Consider the following 23,742-nt stretch of genomic DNA (forward strand, 5'->3'; position numbering starts at 1 on the left):
TGCCCAAGGCTCTTCTCCCCCTTACAGCTGGATCTCTGTTTTCACTTGCACTCCAAGAGTATGATCTTAGGGCACAGGCTTTCTGGCCCAGCACCCTGACACAGTGGAAAAATCTTATCTGCTGGAGCTGAACTCATAACTGTGTCTAAGGTACATATTTGAGTCCCATTACCAGCTATCAGAGTGCTTCACAACCTTTACTGTGTTTATCCTGTCGGGTAGGACAGTGTCATCATTCCTATTTTATAGGTGCCCAGAGAGGTTCAGGGACTTGCCCAGGGTCTCACAAGAAACCTGTGTTGGAGGAAAGTATTCAATTCAGGTATTCTAGGTCCCAAGCTATTACCCTAAACCTTGAGCCATCCTTCGTTTCTGAAAAGTTAGGCCTTGAATAGGGCCAGCTCAGATTTCTATCCAGTCTGACCTCATGTAAACTCTGCTACATTCCTGCAATTAACAGCCAAGCTGAGCATGCAATGTAATTACAGGAAACCAGCTCTGAATGAACTCACTAGGATTCTAAAAGTGGCATCCGAGAATGTGGGCCAGAAGCAGTTTGTTTGAGGCCAGCTTGGTTCCACCTGGGGCAAGATGGAGGAAGACACCAGGGCACAGTTGACTTCCACATGGCTTGATAGGAACGTGACACTGTCTCTCGTTAGGTTTCAGAGTAGCAGCCATGTTAGTCTGTATCCGCAAAAAGAACAGGAGTGCTTGTGGTACCTTAGAGCCTAACAAATTTATTTCAGCATAAGCTTTCGTGGGCTACAGCCCACTTCTTCAGATGCATAGAATGGAACACACAGACAGGAGGTATTTATACTTACAGAGAACATGAAAAGGTGGAAGTATGCATACCAGCTGGAAGAGTCCAATCAATTGAGATGAGCTATCATCAGCAGGAGAAAAAAAACCTTGTTAGATGATCCACAACTAGGCCTAGAAGTTGCAGCAGCGTGGGAAGCAAATGGTGGCAGAGCAGAGCCTACAATTTGCGAGGCTCTGAAAACCCCCAGAGAAGTGTGAGGAACCCCGGCCAACTCCATGCCAAGGCCCAGCATGCCTCATTAGTGAAGGAGAGGGATGGCACCCACCCTGAGCCAGGCTGGTGCAAAAGAAAAGGAAGATCCTTGCCAAGATGCCACGATCCAGACAAGCAGGGAGAGGTATGGGGAGGCTGAGCCCCCAGCATACCTTAGGGATAAATAAATGTGTCAGACTGGTGAAGAGAGGGCAAAAGGAGCCATGCCATTTTGAGTTGACTCATTGCAATGAGGTGGGAGGTGTCTCCCGGTTCCTCCGCCACGCCAGGGTGCCACAAGCCATAGCAGGAACCCCAGGGCTCCTTGCACCACTGTAGTTGCTGACCCCTTGATACCCAGAGATGTTTCAGTGCCAACCTGCCATGACACCAGAATGGTGTGGGGAGCCCTACAGTGCCTGAATGCCAAGACATTGGTCACCATGCTAGCAGTAAGAAACAAGGATCCCCAGGGGAGCATGGCACCACGACACCGCAAGCCGGTATTGTGCGATGAGAGTGGTAGGAACCATAGGCATGCCAGGGCTTGGGCCCTGCAAGCTGGACAGACGCAAACCAATTGCTAGTTCATCCCACAAAGGCTTCCCTCTGCATCTTGGCCTTTTAAAGAGCCCCAAACGGGGGAGGAGAAGGGAGAGGAAGAGCTCAGGCAGAAAGAGACATGTGTCACGTTGAGGGAAGCAGGGAAGCCCTCTGTGTCCCCAGAGGCGCCAGTCTTCAAACTGATTTAAACAGGATGAGCTGCAGTTGAGTCCTTTGATGCTCCTGCCCGTGCTGTGAGGCTCATCTCTGCCAGAAATCTGCTTGGCTCCCTGATTTTGCCAGGCACTTCTCAGCCTCCTAGCCCTCTGGCCTCCCTTGTCTACAAGGCAGAGCTTGCTGGCATCTCAGGGGTTAAGTGGCACAGCAGGCAGGAGCTGATTCAGGTGGGTGGCACATTGCAGTGACAGTGCTCCAGCGAGGAGGAGGAGGAGGGAGGATGGAGAAAAAGGAGGAGGAGATGGTGGGAAGCTGATGAAAGCCAAGGAGAGTGGAGTGTGTGTGCTTACAAATGAGACGTGAGAGGGGGAAGAATGATAGTCCCTCCCTGCTGCCTCCAGATAAGTAGCTGAAGGAGAGAGAGCAGGAGAGAGAGGGAAATCGGCCAGCCATCATCTCAGAACAGAAATAAAGTGTGTGTGTGGGGGAGCTGGGCGGGGGGTGGGCATAGAGCAGAAACTCCTCAGCTTTGGCTGGTCCATTACACCAGCTGCGGAGGAAACCGCAGCCCCGCATTGTCTGTCAGCTCCGGGGCTCTGTCTGAACCTGATGTGTGCATGTCCCTGTCAGAGAGCAGACAGGCAAATGACAGCGGCACTAGGAGACCGGAGGAGAGTCCAAGGGTAAGTTGGGATCCATCTATTTGGTGGCGGGTATTGCCAGTGCACACAAGGCAAGGGGAGATGGGGAAAGGATGGGTGCATTTGTGGCTGCATGGTGCGACTCTCAGCTGAGGATGGGGAAGCCCAGGCACCCAGAGTTGGGTGGTGGTTGTTTTTCCCCCAATGTATTTCTTTCTCTTTCTCTCTCTCTCTCTTATTTCTAGGACAGATGCTAAATGCTGAGAGAAAAGGGGCAAGGGGTTGGGGGAAGGTGCATGGGGGGAATGCTGTGATACCCATGTGTTTCAGTTGTGCTACGAACGAGTGAGGAAAACAAGACTGAGGCAGGGACAGATAAGGCAGCCAATGGAAAGGAAGGTTTTCTGCAGCACAGATGTTAAGGGCCTGATTCTGATCTAATTTACACTGGTGTAAATCTGGAAACTCCACTGGAATCAATGGAGCCAGGGCCAGATTTGGATCTCAGTGACTGATGTAACCTGGAATAACCCCAGTGGAAGCAATGGAGATGCTGTGGGCTTATATCGGTGTCGGTGAGATCAGAATCCAGCCTTGAATAATAACACCAAGAGGATGTGATCTGGCCAGGAACCAAAATTTCCAGCACATTAACCCTTCTGTGACTGAGATGAACAGAAACCAGTAAACAAGAGAAGTTAGATGTGGGAGAGAGGCTGTGTTAAATAACCTAGTCTGGTCCATTAGCCTCCTACCTCCACCCCTGCCAGCATAGGGCTCAGCTTGCAGATGGGAGAGGGGAAAGCGGAGTAGAGCACAAGAGACCGCAAAGTAAAAAGTCAAGCCAAAACCTGGGAGCAGCTGACGAATACAGTGGACATTGACTCTGGAATAGCACTGCAAATGCACCCAGTGCATTTGCAAAGGGAGTCCCTGCCCTGGAGAGCGTCTGGAAGCAAGCAAACTAACAAAAGAACCACCCATCATCAACCCTCCAGAGCCCGCAGAGCTCAGGGAAAGGAAAGCCCACACAGATGGCTGTCTGTCTGTCTGTCATCCAGCACCCAGAGGGGGAGGCAGGGTAGCTAGGGCTGAAGCCCATGTGTCGGTGATAAGCACAGAAGGGAGCAGTCTCATCAGGCTGCTGTAGCAGAGGGATGGTTAAGCAAGCTGGGGTTGAGGATAGGGTGCCTGCTCCTCCCTCTTGCCCCCTGGTATCTGCAGAAGAAACACCAGGACAACCGATGGTGTTGGCAAGGTCTTGCTGTTTGTGTTTTTACAGCACCCTTCTCCACCACCCACATCCCATGTACACATCCACCCCCACACACCCCACCCACATAGGCGCACACATGCCATGCAGGCACTCGACGCCCTATACACCCCTCTCCCAATGCTATGCTAAACATCCCAGCCCTCTTTTGATGTTTCCTGACTCCAGCCTGCTGGAGCCGTGCAGTGTATAATCATATGCCTAGCAAGGCTGAGCCAGAAGGTTAGGGAGAGCTCTTGTTTCTAGCAGATTGATGGGGATTTGTTTTTCCTCTGCTATTGTGTTCCATCATAGACTCCCTCCACCCCATGCCCCCCTGCTACCACCACCAGTAGCACTGCCATGGAACCCGCCCTAGTAACAGAGTGGGGGCTCAGGCTGCAGGGGAGTGGAAAGGTAGCAGCCGTGCCCCCGGCTGCTCAGTGTAAATAAGGCTGTGTGTAGGGTGACCAGACAGCAAGTGTGAAAAATCAGGACGGGGGTGGGAGGTAATAGGAGCCTATATAAGAAAAAGCCCCAAATATCGGAACTGTCCTTATAAAATCGGGACATCTGGTCACCCTAGCTGTGTGATTCCAGTGTTGCTATGCTTAGCAATGACATCAATTGTCTTCTCCCTCCCTCTCCTCTGCTCGGAAGCCTGGACAAGAACCAGGTCTCTCCCTCCTGCTCTGCCTCTCGCTCTGTTCAGGATCCTGGAACAAAAATGGGCTTGAAAGTTCTCAGCAAGTCCCTTGCTCCCTCTAGTACCTGGCTAAGACTCCAATCATGATAGGATTGTGCCCAGAGAAAGAGTCATGCCCTGGCGACATCAGGGGGTCCGCTCCTCGCAGTGGCAAGGAGGAACTGACCAAAGGAGAGCCAAGCCCCATTGGGAGGGAGTGCATGAGGGGAGTGGATACTAGGGATCGAGTACTGAATGGAAGGAAAATGCCCTTTGTGCAGGAGATCTTGAATAGGTTGGAGGCCGCAGGCCAGTGGAGATGGCCATAGGGGATGCTCTGTGCTCAGTTCCAAGGTGTGCCCTTATCCAGGACTGGAATGGGAAAGAATGATGGAGCAAGAACCTGCAGCAAACCCTTGGTCTCAGTGGGCAGCAGAGGGCACTCAGCACCTCGAACACTCAGGCTCCTGTGCACAACCTCCCAAAGGGCTGAGACGACTCCGAGGGCTCAGTGGAAGGGGGTTGCACAGACGGTGCCGCAAGAATGATTGTGAGAATCTCCTTCCCTTTCACCCCCTCGCAAAGCCATGCTGGCCCTGAACCAATGGGGCAGACAAGGCAGATAGTGCAGAACCTTATTCCTGAGCTGGCAACCAAAGTATAAGCCCTATGAGCTCTTCAGGGCAGGGAGTTTTGTGCTTTGGGTAGTCCCGGCCACACTCCTCGCATTTAGCAAATGTTACACAAGTGGTGGTAATAATGCAGGCGAGGGTCCTGAGTCCAATGGTCCCTTCTTCAGCTGGGGCAGGTTCCACTTTAAATCTGAATCTGTATAAGGAGACTCATGGGTTTGTTTGAGATTGTCAGTTCCAGTGCGCAGCTCCATGCAGCTTGCCATGGAGCCACGAGAGGCCTGATCTGGCAGCCCAGAAGCAGGGCAAATGCCTAGCAAATCCAGGGTGAGTTTTGCCTGCATAAAGGCTTCAGGGTCAGATCCTCTGCCTTTAAAAGATTGAGTTGATACTCACAGTAGGGTCACGAAACCAATTCTCAGTGATAGCTTCACAATCCGACCTTGCTGCCTGCTCCCCAGTCTCCTTCTCTGCTCAGGGGTTCAGGGAGGTTTGGATTGATCTGTCCTCTGTTCTCGGCTCCCCACTCATGGATGGGAAACACAGCCTGACCCTCTGACTTGACTTCTGCTCTTAGCTCCCCCCATAGTTGTGAGAGAGCCCCTCTCACCTGTCTCCTATTCCTAGCTCACCATCCTAGGCCACCTCAACTGACCCCAACCCTCCAGTTTATAGAATTCCAGCAATGAAGGGCTGGAATAAACTTCCAGGTCCATCTAATTCATCTCCCTGTGCTCAGGCAGGATTCCGTACACCTAGACCGCTAATCTGGATTTAAATAAAGGGCCTGATTCCCAATCTGTCTGCAACCTGCACCCCCTTACAAAGCGCGTGTCAAACGCTATCAGCTCAGAACACACTGGCTCGCTGATTGTGCGGTGATGGTGTACAGGTGTGAATGCCAGCATTTTGCAACCACTTCGTGATCACTTTTGCACTAATGTAAATGGCTGCCCAAGGTGCACGGCCAGGGAGACTCTGACTCTCCCAAAAGTGCATTTATTGCTGGGGAAAGGTAGCCAATGGACAGCCCTAGAGGCTGTTATTCATCCCTAGAACAGACACAGCCTGGGAGCAGCAAGGTAGGCACTCACCCTGCTACCTTCTGTGTCCAATAACTGCCCTCCTTGGAGAAGGGAAATCTGTGGGTCTGAAATGAGCCCAGCTAAATATCTCTGTCCTGCTATTAATCCCATTCCTTTCACCTGGGTTATTTTTGACAAGGGGATGTATATTCCCCCAACCTTACATTTCAATCTTGCCTCTTATCTTCTCCCATAGCCGTGAGACTGTAATGTAAAAACAAGGAGATTGTCTATCTCTCTCGGAGGGGTGGGGGGCTGAGCAGCGATAACGCCACATCTCTTTATGAAGTGGCGTCATTAGAACCCTGATAAAATTCTACTCGCACAATGGAAATGAACGTGGTTTGTGAAGTAGGACCCTTTGTACCCAACCAGAATGGATCTGATCTTGTTATGCATTATGTGGCACTGAGCCACATTATCTGTCACATGCGCCCAGAGATGTGTCTCAGTCCCAGGCAGCCGTGAGATAGTTGTGAGGGCAGAGGGAGGGAAGAACTTGCATGCAGGATACAGAGCTGCCTCTGCATTCCACTGCATGGGCACATTCAGCAGTGCTGGAACCCTGTTGAGCTCCCGATGGCATCCAGCAAGAGATGTCTGCAGACGAAATGAGGTCTGTAACTCTAGGCATAGCAAGGTCAGCACCTAAGTTCTCCACATGGGAAGCAGAGGAATTATTGGTTCAAGGGGAATATAACTGGGAGTCATCAGAGGAGATTAGGAAAAGGCGGAAATTCTGCCTAAACTTCAGACAATAACTTCTGGACAATGAGATCTATTAGCCTGCATAATCAGCTCCCAGAATGAGTGATGGGAGCCCCATTGCATGGCACATTTAAAAGTAGGCAGGGAAGGCACTAATTCCCACTAGTGCCTCGACTGGTGAAAATGGACTCAGTTCCATCTACTTCAATGAAGCAATGCTGACTTACCCCAGCTGAGGATCTGACTCATATTCCTGGCCATCCCTAATTGATATAACTGTGTGTGAAATAACCCTAAGAACCAAGAATTAACTAGAGATGGAGATGGAAGAACCTCAGAAGGCTTGGGGTTTGGTCTAGACAAGCACTTAAAAGGCTGGATGCATCTCTGAACCTTGTGAAATTGCAAAAGTGGGCTGAGGGATTTGATTGGAGCAGTTTTTCTTAGAAGGTTTAACATGCTGCCTTTTCAGCTGATGACAATATGCTATGGGACTCTTCACACACGGATAAAGTTGCCTCTGGCCTGGTGCACTAAGGATCCCTCTTTGCCCACACCTTTCCTACTTTGAGTCACTGTCCTGTGCTGAAGGATGGCCACTAAGCACTGACCTTGCTTGAGATTGCAGGTGACTGAAAGATTCAAATAGAGTTTCCTAGGAGGGGAATCATTGTGATTCTCATTTTTTGCATACGCGGCTGACAAGTTGCATTGGGACGGACAGCCAGATAGATAGGCAAACAAAAAGACGTACTGGACATATCCCAAGAATAGCTTTACTCATGATATTCTGGCTCCTCTACTTCTAGCTGGAAGCCAGGAGTTCAGAGACTGCCATAAAATTAAAAGGAAGTGGTGGGTAGAGAGGAGGAGATTATCCCAATGTTTCCCAGGCAACGTCTACACTACGAGCTAAGGGTGTGATCCCCAGCTCATGCAGACATACTGTCAGAAGCTTGATGAGAACTAGCATGAATGTAAGTAATAGTGTAGCCATGATAGCCCAGGCAACTGCAGCAGCAGCACAGCTCAACTGTGCCGAGTACAAACCCACCCGAATCCCATAGCTACATATTCTGCACAGCTAAGGCAGGCTGCTGCTGCAGCTAACCAGGCTACCGCAGCTCCACTACTATTTATACTTGGGCTAGCTCTTATCCAGTATGTCTGTGCGAGCTAGGGATTGCACACTAGCTCCTAGCGTGGACATAGCCTCAGAAACATGGTTCAATCTGAGTTTGGGAGGAAGCTTCCGCAGTGAGGAAAGTTCTTTTCATTCATCCACAGTGGGGGAGCGAGGGCAGCTTCAGATTTCCATGCCCTTGGCATCTCTGTCGCACGTTACTGTGTTGCAGTACCATGTTGCAAAGCTCACCTGGAGCCAGTCCCCTACTTACGTTGGCTAGTCTTAGATGTATAGATTCTGAGGCCAGAAGGCACCAGTCTGATCATCTAGTCTGACCTCCTGTATAGCACTGGCCAAAGAACTGCCCCAAAATAGGCCCTAGAGTCACCCCTGAATGCTGCTGGTTGGACAGTTTCCTTGGAACATGGCAGTCCAGTTGCACCTAGCTGACTTAATGAAGTCTATGAAACTATACCATTTTACACTGCTGAAGACCTGGCCCTGGCAACCAGAAAGAGATCCCAGAGGGGACCATGTGAGGGGCTTGCTAATTAATTCCCTATTTATAGAAGCTTTCTGCAACCAATCACTTTTGCAATCCAGACCTTTTGCCTGGAAACATACAGGAGATCAGTATTTGGCTTGGACTCTGTAGGCAATGAGGTGTGAGCCGTCAGAGCACTGATTGATGATACATCCTTCTGCCTCTTGCTCCGAGTGGGAGGTGCCAGTGACTTTCTCTGATTCTGCTAAGCAGCCTCCTGGAAATGAAACTGTCACTCCCAGGAGAAGTATCTTCCCCTATCCCCTGCATTGGAAACTACAGGTTTCTGCCCACTTCTGGAACTGGAAACCTCCCAAAAGGAGAATAACTAGACCCTGGCTTGCAAGCTACTTCTCTGGAGTGAATTAAAACTAGAGCAAGATAAAAGTGAATGACACCAGAATTTGCCTTTAAGAGGAGGGATGGTCTTGTGGTTAAAGCGCTGGGTGGGGACTCAGGTGAGCTGGGTTCAGGTCTTAACCCCGCCACAGACTTCCTGTCTCACTTTCGGCCAGTCACATGGAATCAGATTTTCAAACATACTCGGCAGCACTGGCACTTTAATCATTCTGTGCCTCAGTTTCCCCTCTGTAAAATGGAGATAATAATCCTTCCTGTCTCCAGTTCTTTGTACATCATGTTTATTTAGACTGTAAACTTTCTTGGTCAGGAATTGTTCTACATACAGCCCCCTAGCACAATTCTAACACAATGGGCACTAGATTTCAACTGGGGCCTTTGGCTACTACAGTAAGATAAATCCTGGCTCATACTGGCCCTCTCATAGAGAAAATCAAGGTGAGTTTGTGGACAAAGATGTATCAGAGATGCAGACAGAGTTTGGAGTTTGCTGGGGTAAGTTGGTGTGATGGGAAGCACAAGTTAGGCACATAGAATCATAGAATATCAGGGCTGGAAGGGACCTTAGGAGGTCATCTAGTCCAACCCCCCTGCTCAAAGCAGGACCAATTCCCAACTAAATCATCCCAGCCAGGGCTTTGTCAAGCCTGATCTTAAAAATCTCTAAGGAAGGAGATTCCACCACCTCCCTAGGTAACCCACGTGGAGATCCAGAAGTTGTTGCATCTCTTCTGTTTTAAGGATTGATCCCTGCCCTTGGACTTTGGATGCACACAGTACACATCCCTTAAAATAAAATAAAATAAAACAACAACAACAACAAAAAACTATGGGCGCAACTTGCAAAGCCACCTAGGGGATTCAGATGCCCAATTCTCAAGGACAATCCCCCTGGCTCCACTCCCATGCCACAGCCCTGTCCCCCTGGGGGTGGTAGTAGGCTGATGAACGGGAAAGTTCACACTTCTTGGAGCTATTATTTCAGGCTGTATGGACTCAGGCAGGCAGGTGTCAGGCCATGCAGGCTCCCTCCTTTACCTCAGCCAGTGTAGTTCAGTTCTAACCTGCAGCACTCCTCCTTTTCAAGTTAGAGTCGTACACACACACCTGACCTTCTGCAACCCCTGCTTTTCCAGTAATAGATCACCACACACATTCTCCAGTGCACCTCAGTCCAAACCTCTGCAGTTCCCTTATGGGGCTCCCATAGCCCTGTCAGTGCACCTTAGGCACTCCCTGATACATCCTGCAATGCTGCATCCTTCCAACATCTCGCCAATGCATCCTGATCTTGTTCACCCCTGCTTTCCAGCCCCAACGAGTCCTTCCCACGACGCCCCCGGATACTACAGAACAGCCCTGCAGTTTGAATGCCTCCTGTGCATCCCAGCCCCCACGTCTTTTTCAGAGCAAAGAAAATGAGGAGCGAGAGAGGGAAAGAGTGAGAGAGAGAGAGAGAGAGAGATGTTTAAAAGCCTGAAGCTGTTCCAGGGCATCAATCAGTGTATAGGTAGTAAAATATATGTGCAGGTTTGGAGACTGTTGATGGGGTAGAGTGTTTTGCGATAAATATATTTATTGCTGGTTTTGTAAAAGGCTGTTCCAATGAATGGGTTTTAGTAAGGCAATAAATGGTCAAGAAAATTGCTCTGATTGCATCTCAGAGCATCTAAAACCATTAAGTCTATGGGGGTCTTGCAAGCCCCTCTGACTTCCACTTCTCCCAAGGGGGAAGGCCGGGCCAGCAGGGATCTAGGTGGGAAGGTGTGTTGCTTCTTATATGAGGCTGATGTTTACATTATAAAAGCAGCTCCAACAGAGATGGAGGGCCCATGATGTTTGGTGCTGTTCATGCACAGAGTGAGAGACAGTTCCTGCCCCAAAGAGCTTGCAGTCTAAATATCCAATTGGAGGGAGAGAAAACAGAGGCAAAGAGAGGTGACTTGGTTTGCCCATGGTCACACAGCCAAGCTGGGAATAAAGCCCAGGTTTCCCGACTCCTGGTCCTGTGCCCTATCCACTGGCCACGCTGCTTCTCTTGACCCCTATGGCCCTCAAAAGTTTGTACACTTGCTCATTTGTGAGCCACAACTTCTCTCCATCTCAGCATCAGCCGTCATGAGTCACTGCTCCAAGACAATTGTGGCATTTACAGAGCTCCTAATCCCCACTGAACTTGATGGCAGGGGGTCTGGAACAATTTTAATAGTAGGGGTGCTGCTGATGGAAACCATGGAAACCATGCATGTGGTTTTTGCTATTACTACTGCAAGCCAGGTGGTGCAGCAGCACCCCTAGTTCCACCACCCTGCTTGATGGCATCCCCTGCCTTGATTGGGAGCATTTCAGAAATAAAGGGCCTGATTCTGCTCTCCCCTGCACTGGCGTAATTCAGGAGTTGCTCCTGATGCCTATTGATGCCAATAGAATTACCCCAGCATGAAACTTGTGCAAGCAAAAGAAGAATCAGGCCCAACAGATCCAAACCTGCTGCTCATACTCACTTGGGGTGAAATTCAGCTCTATGCAGAGCAGCCAGCCCAATGTCTACTGTGCCCCAATTGAGTCCCCTTGAATATAGACCACTGCACATGGGTGAATTTTACCTTCTAGCCACAGGGCATCTGGAATTAAGGGTAGGCAGATAGTGCAGATATCTCCCTCCAGATGTTCATACAGATTTTCAAATGAATTCATTTCAGCTGTGTTCATGCCTAATGCCTTTCCATGAGTATTCCAGCCAACGAGTTTACTGGCAGGAATGTTTGTAAGGGAATATTGAAGAATATTTCCAGAAAGAGTTCTGAATTTTTACTCACAGCTATATGCAGGGGAAACCTGATTCTAAGAGTCATGTCCATCCAGTCAGAGAAACAGCAGCATACCCTGTGGCCTGTTGTGGCCTATAAAAACAGCTTGAATTTCAGATATCAAGCACTCACCGTGAACTGTTTGCAAACAAGGTGTGGAGCAAGAATTCTGTGCAGAATCTGTTTGGTGAGTAAGTCTGAATAACAAATAAATATGGGAAAGTTGGGATCTGTTCCCAGACAATTCACAAAGGGCTTAATTGGAACATAAGTGGTGCTTAGGGCTTATGCTGGCTCTGTGCAGTGGGTGCATTTCACCCAAACAGGAAAAAGAGACAAACTTAGTCAATACATTACTCATGTTGAATTATTTATTCACCAACTCTACTCAGAACTAAAGCCATTTCCCCCTCTAGCACTCTGGTATCCTCTGACCCCATATAGACTCTAGTGGTGCTCATTAGGGTTAAGAAACTATCCCAGGTTCTGTTATAAAACTATTTTGTGGAGTTTATAACTAGCCATAAAAATTCTCTCCAAGATTCAAGTTGGCACACAAGGTCTGAGCTTGACTGTTGTTGTTTTCCCTTTTCTGTTGACCAAATGTGAGTTGTTTGTTTTAAAGTTCAAGCAGAGGAAATTATTTTATACTAAAAAGAGTCTTTTGTGCTTCTGTAAAAAACTTAATATCACCTGCTCTGATTTTTTTTAAAAGCCTTAGTAAAGCATCTATCTCCAACATGGGGCATTTTAACAAATCTCCTCCCTAAGCTAGGAAGAGAACTCAGGCTTTCTGACTCCACTCACCTGTTTTAACCAGGAAGACACACTGCCTCACAAAAGCAGGATCCCCACTCTCGTGTCCTAACCGATAAGCCACATTCCCTCACATACAAAAAGAACCCAGGAGTCCAGACTTCCAGTTCCAATTAGTAGATCACACTCTTCCCAGAGAAGACTAGACCCCAGGAGTCCTGACTCCCAATCCCCTGCTCTAACTACTAAATGAAAGGAACAAGGAAAAGAACCTAGGAGTCCTGAGTCCCTGTCCACAGTTATTCTTTTCTTTTTTATTTTTTTTTTAATATACAGGTGGGAGAGACAGTAACTGCCTGTGTGCATTCCAGTGCTCAGGTAGCATTGCAGTAAAGCCTAGGATATGCAATGACGAAAGAGGAGAGAGAGCAGAGCAGAATGAGGCCCCATCTAAAACTTTTGAGAGGAATAAGGAGCTTGGGATGCTCCATTGTGACACTGCTGGGTTTTACACAACCTCTCACTGCCACCATAGTAAACCAGAAAGGTTCCAAAGGGCTATCTTGCAAAGGATCCCCAGATTACACTGAAGTGTCATATTTCACCACTGAGATTTTTTTTATTGTTCTTTCCTTTTTATTAAACTGCCATTTAAATAAGACAAAGAGATTTCAATGACACTCTCCAGATGTCTTTATGGCTTTTTAATTTTTTTGTTGGTCCCTCTTTGTTTGTAACCCTCCCGCCCCTGCCTCCTGGGAAGCACAACAAATAATCCTCCTCCCCAGCCCCCAGATATTAACTGAACTTGTCCCTTTTCGTCTGGCAAACACTGAATTTTCTCCCATGTTGTTTTCTGTTTTTAATGGAAGTTAAATGAAGAGGGCTGTTTATGTTTAAAAGTGATAACTTATGCCCTAAATCTCTCTCTGTTTATCCACCCGCACCAACGAAGCTACTAGTACTGCAATGCGAGAAATAGCAGTGATTGCTTCGGTGCTGGTACAGAGCAGTAGGAGAGCTGCAAATGGTGGAGGGATTTTTTTCGGGGGGGGGGTCATACATAAATAGGTTTTCTTTTAAAAATTGCTGGTAAATTTAAGTGAGGGGGAAAACACAAGCTAAACTATATCTAAGTAAGTAACATTGGTTGTTAATAATGGGATATGCTTCCTTTCACTTCTAGATAGGGTTGCAAAAGCAGGGTTAGCTCAGGCAAAATTTCCAGTACAGATCAATCGATTTGTGTACAGTATGCACAGCTCAATGCAATTTTGTTGTGCATAGGGCCCTTCATACAAACGGTCTGCCTTACAAAGTTGCTGTGGATAACCTATTTACAGAGTTAAATCACTTTAAAAAGCCAAGGGGAAGAGAAGTGAAGGGCCAGACACAAAGGAGGGTAGAGATGTTGCTCCAGCTCCCTGTGGCCTGAGTCTTCCATCTGCTCCGTCCTACAGAACAGAAGATGCAATCTGTTTTGTCTTAGTGCACTCACAGGGTCTGATTCACCCTCGCCTGCCCCTTATGCAGTCATTTATCTCAGTACAATTTGGGGGTGACGCATGCCCTTTCTGATATGGCAGGCACCATGTTGTGCCCCACTTTACGCTGATGTAAACTGTTATCATTATCTGTATTACTGTAGCGCCCAGCCATGGACTACTAGACCCCACGTGCTAGGTGCTGTACAAACACAGAACAAAGACAGTCTCTGCCGCCAAAAGCTTACTGCAGAAGTTATAGGACAATGGATAATAAGCCCCTGCTCACAGGTGCAAGAAGAAGCCTGGCGAGAGACTGTGCCTGGCAGAGGCACCATGTCCTCTGTGATCCTGGGAGGGGTGGCTACAGCTCTGCACCTCCTCTCCTCCCCTCAAAACCTGTGGTGTAGACAGCTCTGTACAGATTCAGATACTATTTCATTAACTTTTGTGATGTGTTTTCTGTGGGGCCAGAGCCTCAGATGGTGCAAACCAGTATAGCTCCATTGCCTTCACTGAACATGAGAGGCTTCGTGCTTATAATGAAAATCTGAAAGAACTAATTACACAAACAAGCACGCAGGCTATCAGGGTGAAAGTGATGTCTATAAATCAGAGACAAACTGAATGATATTTTTGAAAGCCATGTGCAGTGTCAGAACCAGCTGTGGGTAGTGTGTCCATTGGCACAGGAAGGTGGAAAGTATCAGGTGTGCATGACTGCAGACTGCTCACAAGAGAGAAGGCCATGCCCAGCAGTGAATGTCTAATTCCCATAGGAGATGAAAGAGAGGGCAGTGCCTTCTCCTGCTAGTACAACAGAAATAATCCATGCTGCTAGGTACAGTAAGCCAGATCCTCAGCCGGTGTAGGTTGGCATAGTGCCATTGGCTACAGGGGAAGTTCTGAACTGAGATCCCCAATTGGTGTAATTCAAGGTAGCTCCATCCTAGCTCATCCTTGATGAAATTCTAGCCCCACTGAGGTAAATGGCAAAAATTGCTTCACTTACTGAGGCCAGAATTTTACCCCCTGTGTCTGATAACTTCACTACAACTATGCTGCCTTACACCAGCTAAGATTCTGGCCCAATATTTTTAGGGAACATTATTGTATCCCAGTGACAGCCAGACCTGTGGTTTTCTGTGTTGATGAAGACTGGAACAAGGTTTTTCATATTTGTGGGTGCTCTGCAGGGGAGATCCTCTAGAAAAGAATATCACTGACAGGGGGAAAAGGGCAGTCATCATTATAAAACAGCTGTGCTTGCTGAAGGAAGAGATATCTCTAATTTGATACTTAAGAATCAAGGGAAAAGAGCAGAGAGCAGCCCAGAAGGGAAAAGGTGACACTTTTCTAAAATGTTTCTCAAAATGAGCCCTGGAAAATGAGCACTGGAAGAGGCAAGTCATTGTCACTCACAGCTCAGGAGTCAAAGCAGGGCAGATGGAAATGGCCAATCAGCAGAAGCTGAAAGCAAAATTATTACATACCAATATAGTGTACAGTGCTTTGGTGACTGGGATGCTACTTGACCTTGGCATAGGCTTTCCAGTGAGTTCAGATCTTATTGTATGATTTTATTGTCCAGAATCTCAGAGTCCCTTGTGCCCTTCAGTTTCAATTATTTTTTAAAAAATTGTATTTCAGTAACTCCTTTCATCCAAGGATTCCAAAGAACTTTGCAAAGAGAAATGTGCCAAGTCTCAGCAGTGGGCAGGGCCGGCTCCAGGCACCAGTCCACAAGCAGCTGCTTCTGGAGGCCAACGGAGAGGGGCAGCATAGCCAGGTCTTCGGCGGCAATTCAGCGGTGGCTCTCTCACTCCCTCTTGGAGTGAAGGACCAGCCACCGAATTGCTGCCAAAAACTGAAGCGACAGTGGTAGAGCTGCAGATCGTGATGGCAGCTTTCTTATTATTATTATTTTTGCTGCTTGGGGCGGCAAAAACCCTGGAACTGGCCCTGGCAATGGGAGGTGCAAAGTGAGCACATATTGACTTTGCACAGGGACACACAAAGTGTAAGGCTATGGAGACTCAGGCCCAGAAAAGGTAAGGCCAGAATTTTAGGAGGCTCAGCACTCACCGTGGAGGAGAGATTATCCAGAGATCTCAGCTCCCATTCAGGCACTGTCCTTCGAAAGTGGCAAGGTTTGTCAGGACAGTTCACAATGCTGGCTGTTGGATTGCAAAATCTAGCCATAGGTGTCAGAGTGGGAACTGCTGGGCAGGGCCGGCGCTTCCATTTAGGCGACCTAGGTGGTCGCTTAGGGCGCCAGGATTTGGGAGGGCAGCAGGCGGCTCCGGTGGACCTCCCACAGGCACGCCTGTGGAAGGTCCACCAGAGCCGCGCGACCGGCGAGCAGCAGAGCGCCCCCCACAGCGTGCCGCCGTGCCTGGGGCGGCGAAATGGCTAGAGCCAGCCCTGCGCCTAGAGCGCCAAAAACCCTAGCACCGCTCCTGCTGCTGGGTGCTGAACACAGCTGAAAAATTTGGCCGAATTGTGGGTGCTTAGACTTAGAAATCAGTCCCCACGTGACTTGCCCAAGATCACACAGAATGAGTGGCAGAGGGAGTCCTATTTGTTATGATATTTGAGGATCACCAATCAGGCCCACAGCTTACTTTAGGAACCTAGCAAAGTAGACAACCACTACCTTGCCATAGCAGACAAAATCCACTGCTAACTCAGAGTTCAAATCCCTGGAACAGATTTATTTCAGCAGAGGAACAGAATGCCAGTCCCCAGTGATCAGGTGAAATACAGCAGGCCAAAGGTTTGGCTACATTTACATCAACAAAGGCTGTACATCAGGGATCGGCAACCTTTGGCACGCGGCTTGCCAGAGTAAGCATCCTGGTGGGCCGGGCCAGTTTGTTTACCTGCTGCATTGGCAGGTTCAGTTGATCGCAGCTCCCACTGGCTGTGGTTCGCCACTTCAGGCCAATGGGGGTAGCGGGAAGCAGTGCAGGCTGAGCGACATGCTGGCCGCTGCTTCCCGCAGCTCCCATTGGCCTGGAGCAGCAAACTGTGGCCACTGGGAGCTGTGATTGGCCAAACCTGCCGACACGGCAGGTAAACAAACTGGCCCAGCCCACCAGGGTGTTTACCCTGATGAGCCACATGCCAAAGGTTGCCTATCCCTGATGTACATAAACAAAGGCAAAGCTTAAGTCTTAGCACAGACTTTGTATACCCAAGATGACACTCTACTTTTATCAACACCCCCCTTCAGATTCATCATATAATAATAATATCTGATCAAACATGAGATTTTGCATGACACACAGGATTATACAACCTGTTTATCTGCTTATTAACAATAACAAAGTTCTCAATCTTATTATTTGACAGGGATTTTTAGGACTTTCCCTGTTTATCCTGATTATATCTGGCAGGTCACCATAACTTGATCTTTGTCCTCTACCTGAATCAAGGAGATTCCAAAAACTGAACAATAGGAAGTCAAATAGACCTTGTTAGCACTCCTTCCCAAAAAAGGCTATTCAAAGGCCACACTAAAAACTAGGTCACAATTATATTGCGTATGCATTTGATTATATATTGATAACTAATGTGTGATCCATTAAACTCATTTAAGCCTTTACCATTTTATATGAGGTACATTCACCTAGTCACTGTTTCACCTCCTCACACAATTCCTTAACCCTCTACTCTAATGCCAGACAATGCTCCCTCTCACTCTATACAGAACAGCGTAGCATGCGCTGCATTCCTATGCTTTCAGGATGCAATATGGCTCTTAAAATGTTCTTTTCTGCAATTCACCTGGGCTCACCAGAAACCTGGGGCCATTTTTCATCACAAAACATCAGGTCGGGCTTCCAGTCTTGACTTTCCTTAGCCCAGCAAACCCCCAAATAAGTAATGCCTTAGGACAGGTTGCCCCAAGAAGAAAATATCCAGCTTTTATGCAGGCAGAAGTCCCTCTCCTTCCCTTGCTATCAGTTCCCCCGGTCCCTCCTTTACCATCAGGCTCCACATGCTCAGAGTTAGACAGTTTCATTTAAAATAAACTGGAAATGAATTTCCTGAGAATAAACAGAATTCCTCACCTGTGAAGGGTGATTCTGTCTCCTTCACTTGGGGGAAGGCATATCATAACTCACTCTGTCTGCCCCCAAGTTATTGGCACAGGAGCACGGCGTTTGCCCTTGATGGCGGTGGAGGGGGATGGCTTAGACTGTGGCTTGGGTAAGAAAATTAAATTAGTTTAAACAATACAAACTGGATATACCTTGTTGGAACAGGCCATGTCTCTGCTACCATGTTCCCTTCTCATCCCCTTCAATCTGCCCAAGCTGCATGGCTAATCATTCCTTTTATATCCTTTTCCCACTCTCCCCTGCATGGTATGACCCAGAAGTTTGGAGCAGGACCTGGGGAGGACCTTGGGCTTTGTAGTCAGACTATCTATTCATACAACTTCACATGTGGCCCTCAAATGTGCTGGGCAGATACATGTAGCTATGGAGAGCATAAGAATGGCCATATTGGGTCAGACTAATGGTCCATCTAGTCTAGTATCCTGTCTTCTGTCAGTGACCAGTGCTTGATGCTTCGGAGGGAATGAACAGAACAGGGCAATTATCGAGTGATTGATCACTTGTCATCCAATCTCTGCTTCTGGCAGTTGGAGATTTAGGGAAACCCGGAACATGGGGTTGCACCCCTTACCATCTTGGCTACTAGCCACTGACAAACCTATCCTCCATGAACTTAACATTCTTTTTTGAACCCAGTTTGGGTCTTCACAACATCCTCTGGCAATGAATTCCACAGATTGAAACTGTGCATTATATGAAGAAGTACTTCCTTATGTTAGTTTTAAACCTGAGGCCTATTAATGTCATTATGTGACCCTGTTTCATGTTATGGGAAGGGGTAAATAACACTTCCCTATTCATTTTCTCTGCACCAGTCATTACTTTATAGACCTCTATCAAATCACCCCTTAGTCGTCACTTTTCTAAACTGAACAGTCAACAGGCCTGTTCTACACTACGCATTTAAATCAAATTTATCAGCGTTAAACCGATTTAACCCTGCACCCGTCCACACAACGAGGCCCTTTATATCGATATAAAGGGCTCTTTAAACCGATTTCTGTACTCCTCCCCAACGAGAGGAGTAGCGCTGAAATCAGTATTGCTATGTCAGATTAGGGTTAGTGTGGCAGCAAATCGACAGTATTGACCTCTGGGCGGTATTCCACAGTGCACCATTGTGACCACTTGGAAGCAAATCTGAACTCGGAGCACTGACCAGGTAGACAGGAAAAGCCCGCGAACTCTTGAATTTCATTTCTATTTGCCCCGTGGAGCTCTGAATCAGCACGGGTGGCATGGCAGTCCCAAATCCAAAAGAGCTTCTGCATGGAGTATGGGAGATACTGGATCTAGACGCTGTATAGGAGACAAAATCTGTTCTATCACAGCTCTTTACAGAAGATGAAATGGCAAAGTATTTGAAAAAATCTCCAGCCTATGATAGACAGAGCACACACCAGTGCTGGTGACAAGCGTAACGGAAGCCAAAGAATCAAAGGACGCTCATGGAGGGCAAGAGCAAGGGGGTACTGAGGATCTGCGCTATCCGACAATCCCCGCAGTCATCTGAAAAGCATCTTGCATTCTTGGCTGAGCTCATCCCTGAAGACGTCTAAAAACATTTTCAGGGTAATATGTCGTGCAATTTATCCCATCCCCCTCCTGAAAGAAGGGAAAAAAAGTTTCTCGCCTTTTTTTCATGTCCTATGTCTACTGCATGCTGCTGGCTTAGACACAGTGCTGCATCGCGAACACCAGCATCCCCTTCCGTGGCAGACAGGTCAAATATGACTGCTATCCATCGTCGTCATCGCCCTCGATGAGTGCTCTGCTGGCTCTCGGTGAAGTCAGTGGGTGGTGGCCATTGGTAAAATGGGAATGGCCACTCCGCGCCAGGTCCCCCGCCAGGATGTCACGAGGGAACGGTGTAACCGATCTCATCATAGCAACTGCAGAGGCATGAGCTCTATCAGCGCCCCCTCCATGCTTAAAGAAGATTTCTGAAAGATCGCCTTGGTGACTATCCATTTGAGCAGGGGGCTGGGCTCCTCTCCTCGTCACCCTTTAATGTCTTGCTGGCGACTACATCATTGCAGTCTGCGGCTTCCTCCCTCTCTTGTTATCTCACACAAGTCTGTGTTTCTTATTCCTGTTTCTTTACTACTTCATCACACAAATGGGGGAACACTGCCACGGTATGCCCAGGGGCTGTGAGGAGGGCAAGGTACGGGGATGGTTGTTGGCAGGGGGCACCGCGCTAGAATGGCATGGACAGTCATTTCTGCGGGCACTCTGCACGGAGTGGCCTGTGTCTTTCTGCCTTCCTGGTGACACTTGTTCTCTGTACATGTTGCCCTATCTTAGTCAAGACGACTCTATTTTTAAGTAAAACATAAAGGAAGGATGACCCGGGGGGGGCATTCCCATTTTGTCTTTGGCCCCGACCGACCTCAGCGCTAAAAGGCAGCCGAGCAACCATGACAGCGACGTTAAGAAACAAACTTGACAACCGTCATCTCTTGCATTTACATGGCATGGTCAGCACGAACAACGATTATAACTGTTATCTCATCGCCAATTTACAATGGTATGGCAGACGTACATAGGAGTGTAAACCGTCTCTTGCTACCTATGCAAAGTGCAATGTATATGCCTGTATGATAGACTGCAGACCGGTTCTGTCGCAACTCCGTACAATATTGGTGACAGTGACAAAGGCACGGCCCTCCATGCATATGGATTGCGCATCAGCAGGCAATCAGGCGAAAACAAGTGCGTGAATGATTGTTGCCATTTGCTATTCACGGCAGGAAGAATGCATGCCATCATTACCGCAATCACCCACTCACTGTTTTTGCACTATCATGCATTGGGATCTCAACCCAGAATTCCAATGAGTGGGAGAGACTATGGGAACTATGGGATAGCTATGGGATAGCTACCCACAGTGCAACACTCCAGAAATCGACTCTAGCCTTGGTACATGGACGAACACCGCCGAATTATTGTTCTTTGTGTGATCGCGTGCACTCGACTTTATACAATCTGTTTTACAAAACCGGTTTATGTAAAATTGGAATAATCCTGTAGTGTAGACATACCCACAGTCTTTTTAACCTCTTCTCATATAGAAACTGATCCATACCCTTAGTCATTTGTTACCATTCTCTGTACTTTTTCCAATTCTAATCTCTTTTGAGATGAGGCAACCAAAACTGTATCCGGTATTCAAGATGTGGGCATGCCATGGATTTATATATTGGCATTATGATATTTTCTGTTTTATTATCTGTCCCTCTCATGGTTCCTAACATTTTCTGTTAGCTTTTTTGTCTGCTGTGCACATTGAGCAGATGGTTTCAGAGAATTATCCAAAAAGACTCTTTCTTCAATAGTAACAGTGAAGTTAGATCCCATCATTTTGTATGTATAGTTGGATTATGTTTTCCAACATGCATTACTTTGCACTTATTAACATCGAGTGTCATCTGCCATTTGTTGCTCAGTCACCCAGTTTTGTGTTAGTTCCCTTTGTAACTCTTCACAGTCAGTTTTGGACTTAGCTAGCTTGAGTAATTTTGTATCATCTGCAGACTTTGTCATCTCACTGTTTACCCCTCATTCCAGATCATTTATGAATATCTTGAACAGCACTGTTCCCAGAACAATGTTTGGAGGACTCCACTATTTACCTTTTTCCACTGTGAGAACTGACCATTTATTCCTACTGTTTTTTCCCCTATCTTTTAACCATTTACTAATCCATGAGAGGATCTTTGCTCTTATTCCATGATTCCTTGCTTTGCTTAAGAGCCTTTGCTGGGGGACCTTGTCAAAGGGTTTCTGAAAGTCCAAGACCATTATACCCACTGCATCACTCTTGTCCACATGCTTGCTGACACCCTCATAGAATTCTAATAGTTTGGTGAGGCATGATTTCCCTTTACAAAAGCAATGTTGACTCTTCCCCAATATATTGTTTTTATATGTGAATCTGATAATTCTGTTCTTTACTATAGTTTCAACCATTTTGTCTGATACTGAAGTTAGGCTTACTGGCGTGTAATTGCCAGATTTGCCTCTGGAGCCTTTTTAAAAAATTGGCGTCACATTAGCTATTCTGTGCATCTGGTACAGAGGCTAATTTAAGCATTAGGTTTCATAACACAGCAAGTAGTTCCATAATTTCATATCTGAGTTCCTTCAGAACTCTGGGGTGAATACTATCTAGTCCTGGTGACTTATTACTGTTTAATTTATCTATTTGTCCCAGAACCTTTGCTACTGACCCCTCAGTCTGGGAAACTGTCCCAGATTTGTCCCCTAAAAAGAATGGCTTGGATGTGGGAATTTCCCTCATGTCCTCTGCAGTGAAGATCCGTGCGAAGAATTCATTTAGCTTCTCTGCAACAGCCTTCTCTTCCTTGAGTGCTCTGTTAGCACCTTGATCATCCATGGCCTCCACTGATTGTTTGGCAGCCTTCCTGCTTCTGAAGTGCTTAAAAAAATTGCTGCTTGCTTTTGTGTCTTTTGCTAGTTGCTCTTATAGTTCTTTTTTGGCCGGCCGAATTATGTTTTTACACTTGCCTTGCCAAAGATTTTGCTCCATTCCATATTCTTAAGTAGGACTTGACTTCTAGTTTCTAAAGGATTTTTTTTTTTGCCTCTAAAAGTCTCTTTTACTCTGTTGTTTAGCTATGGTGGCATTTATTTTTTTTTGGCCCTCTTACTGTTTTTATTTGTGATATTCTCCAGTTGTACATTGCCTAGGGCGTGCTGGAAGGGTAGGTCTCACATCTTTTTCTAACAAATGGACGCCATCCTAGAGCTCTCTTCTCCCAAAGGGCCCCCACTGCACTAGTGACCATATAACATCAGCTATGGATGATCGTTGGGGAATAGGCCAACACACCAGGGATTGAATAGAGGATCTCCAGAGCTAAAAGCATTAACTGACACAACTTGAGCTAAAAACACAGCCTCCTGTAGTGTGCACTGTAACAAACTACAACCCTCTGTGGATTGTTACAGAGAGACTCGTAATACATATATGCTAGAGAGTTACATGTGAATGTTTCAGTCCACTGGCAGGACCTTCTGAAATCAATGGTCTCCAGTGCATTTACAGGCTTCTCCTGCAGCACCGGTGATTCTTCTGCTGGTGGCAAAGTACCTTTGCTTCTTGGAGCAGATAATTAGGGTGACCATATGTCCCATTTTGGCTGGGAGAGTCCCTTTTTTAAGCCCTATCCTGGCTGTCCCGACTTTTTTGGCAGAAGTGGGCATTTGTCTCGTTTGCTCTTGCTGATTTGATCAGTTGGCAAAAGCAAACGGGACAAATGCCCACTTTTGTCAAAAAAGTGGGGTATGGTGCAGAGGGTGAGCAGAGATGCCAGTCTCATGCCGGGGGGAGGCAGGACTTTGGCCAAGAAGGGCGTGAGGGGGCAGGATTCTAGTGCATGTGGGGGCCAGCAGGGTTCGAGCGACAGCCTTGCATGGGGGGGGGGCAGCAAGGTTTGAGTGACCAGCAACAGCCTCATGCAGGAGGTGGTGGGGTGTCTCGGGCCAGCCCCATACAGTGTCCCGTTTTACCTTTGGGAAATATGGTCATCTTAAGACTCTTGCTCAACCACCTTATATTAGAAAATACTAAAATCACAAAGCCTGAGGGATGACTCACCTCACCTTTCTGCTCTGCCCAAACTACTCCTCTATGACTTTGGCCTGGTCTACACTACGTGTTTAAATTGATTTAAAGAGTGTTAAATCGATTTAACGCTGTACCCGTCCACACTACAATGCCCTTTATATCAATATAAAGGGCTCTTTAAATCGATTTCTGTACTCC

At 47.4% G+C, this 23,742-nt stretch overlaps 1 protein-coding gene across 1 annotated transcript in view; it reads left to right on the top strand.

The window, feature by feature from the left end:
* Window positions 1-2,109: 2,109 nt before the first annotated feature.
* Window positions 2,110-23,742, top strand: part of LRRN2 (leucine rich repeat neuronal 2) — a 108,945-nt gene continuing 87,312 nt past the window's right edge. The window contains exon 1 of the mRNA XM_032792455.2: window positions 2,110-2,424. The gene's annotated coding sequence lies outside the window, so the exon portion shown is untranslated. The remainder of the gene's footprint in view (window positions 2,425-23,742) is intronic.

The sequence above is a fragment of the Chelonoidis abingdonii genome, chromosome 4 (genome assembly GCF_003597395.2).
Source record: "Chelonoidis abingdonii isolate Lonesome George chromosome 4, CheloAbing_2.0, whole genome shotgun sequence".
NCBI classification, from domain to species: Eukaryota; Metazoa; Chordata; order Testudines; family Testudinidae; genus Chelonoidis; species Chelonoidis abingdonii.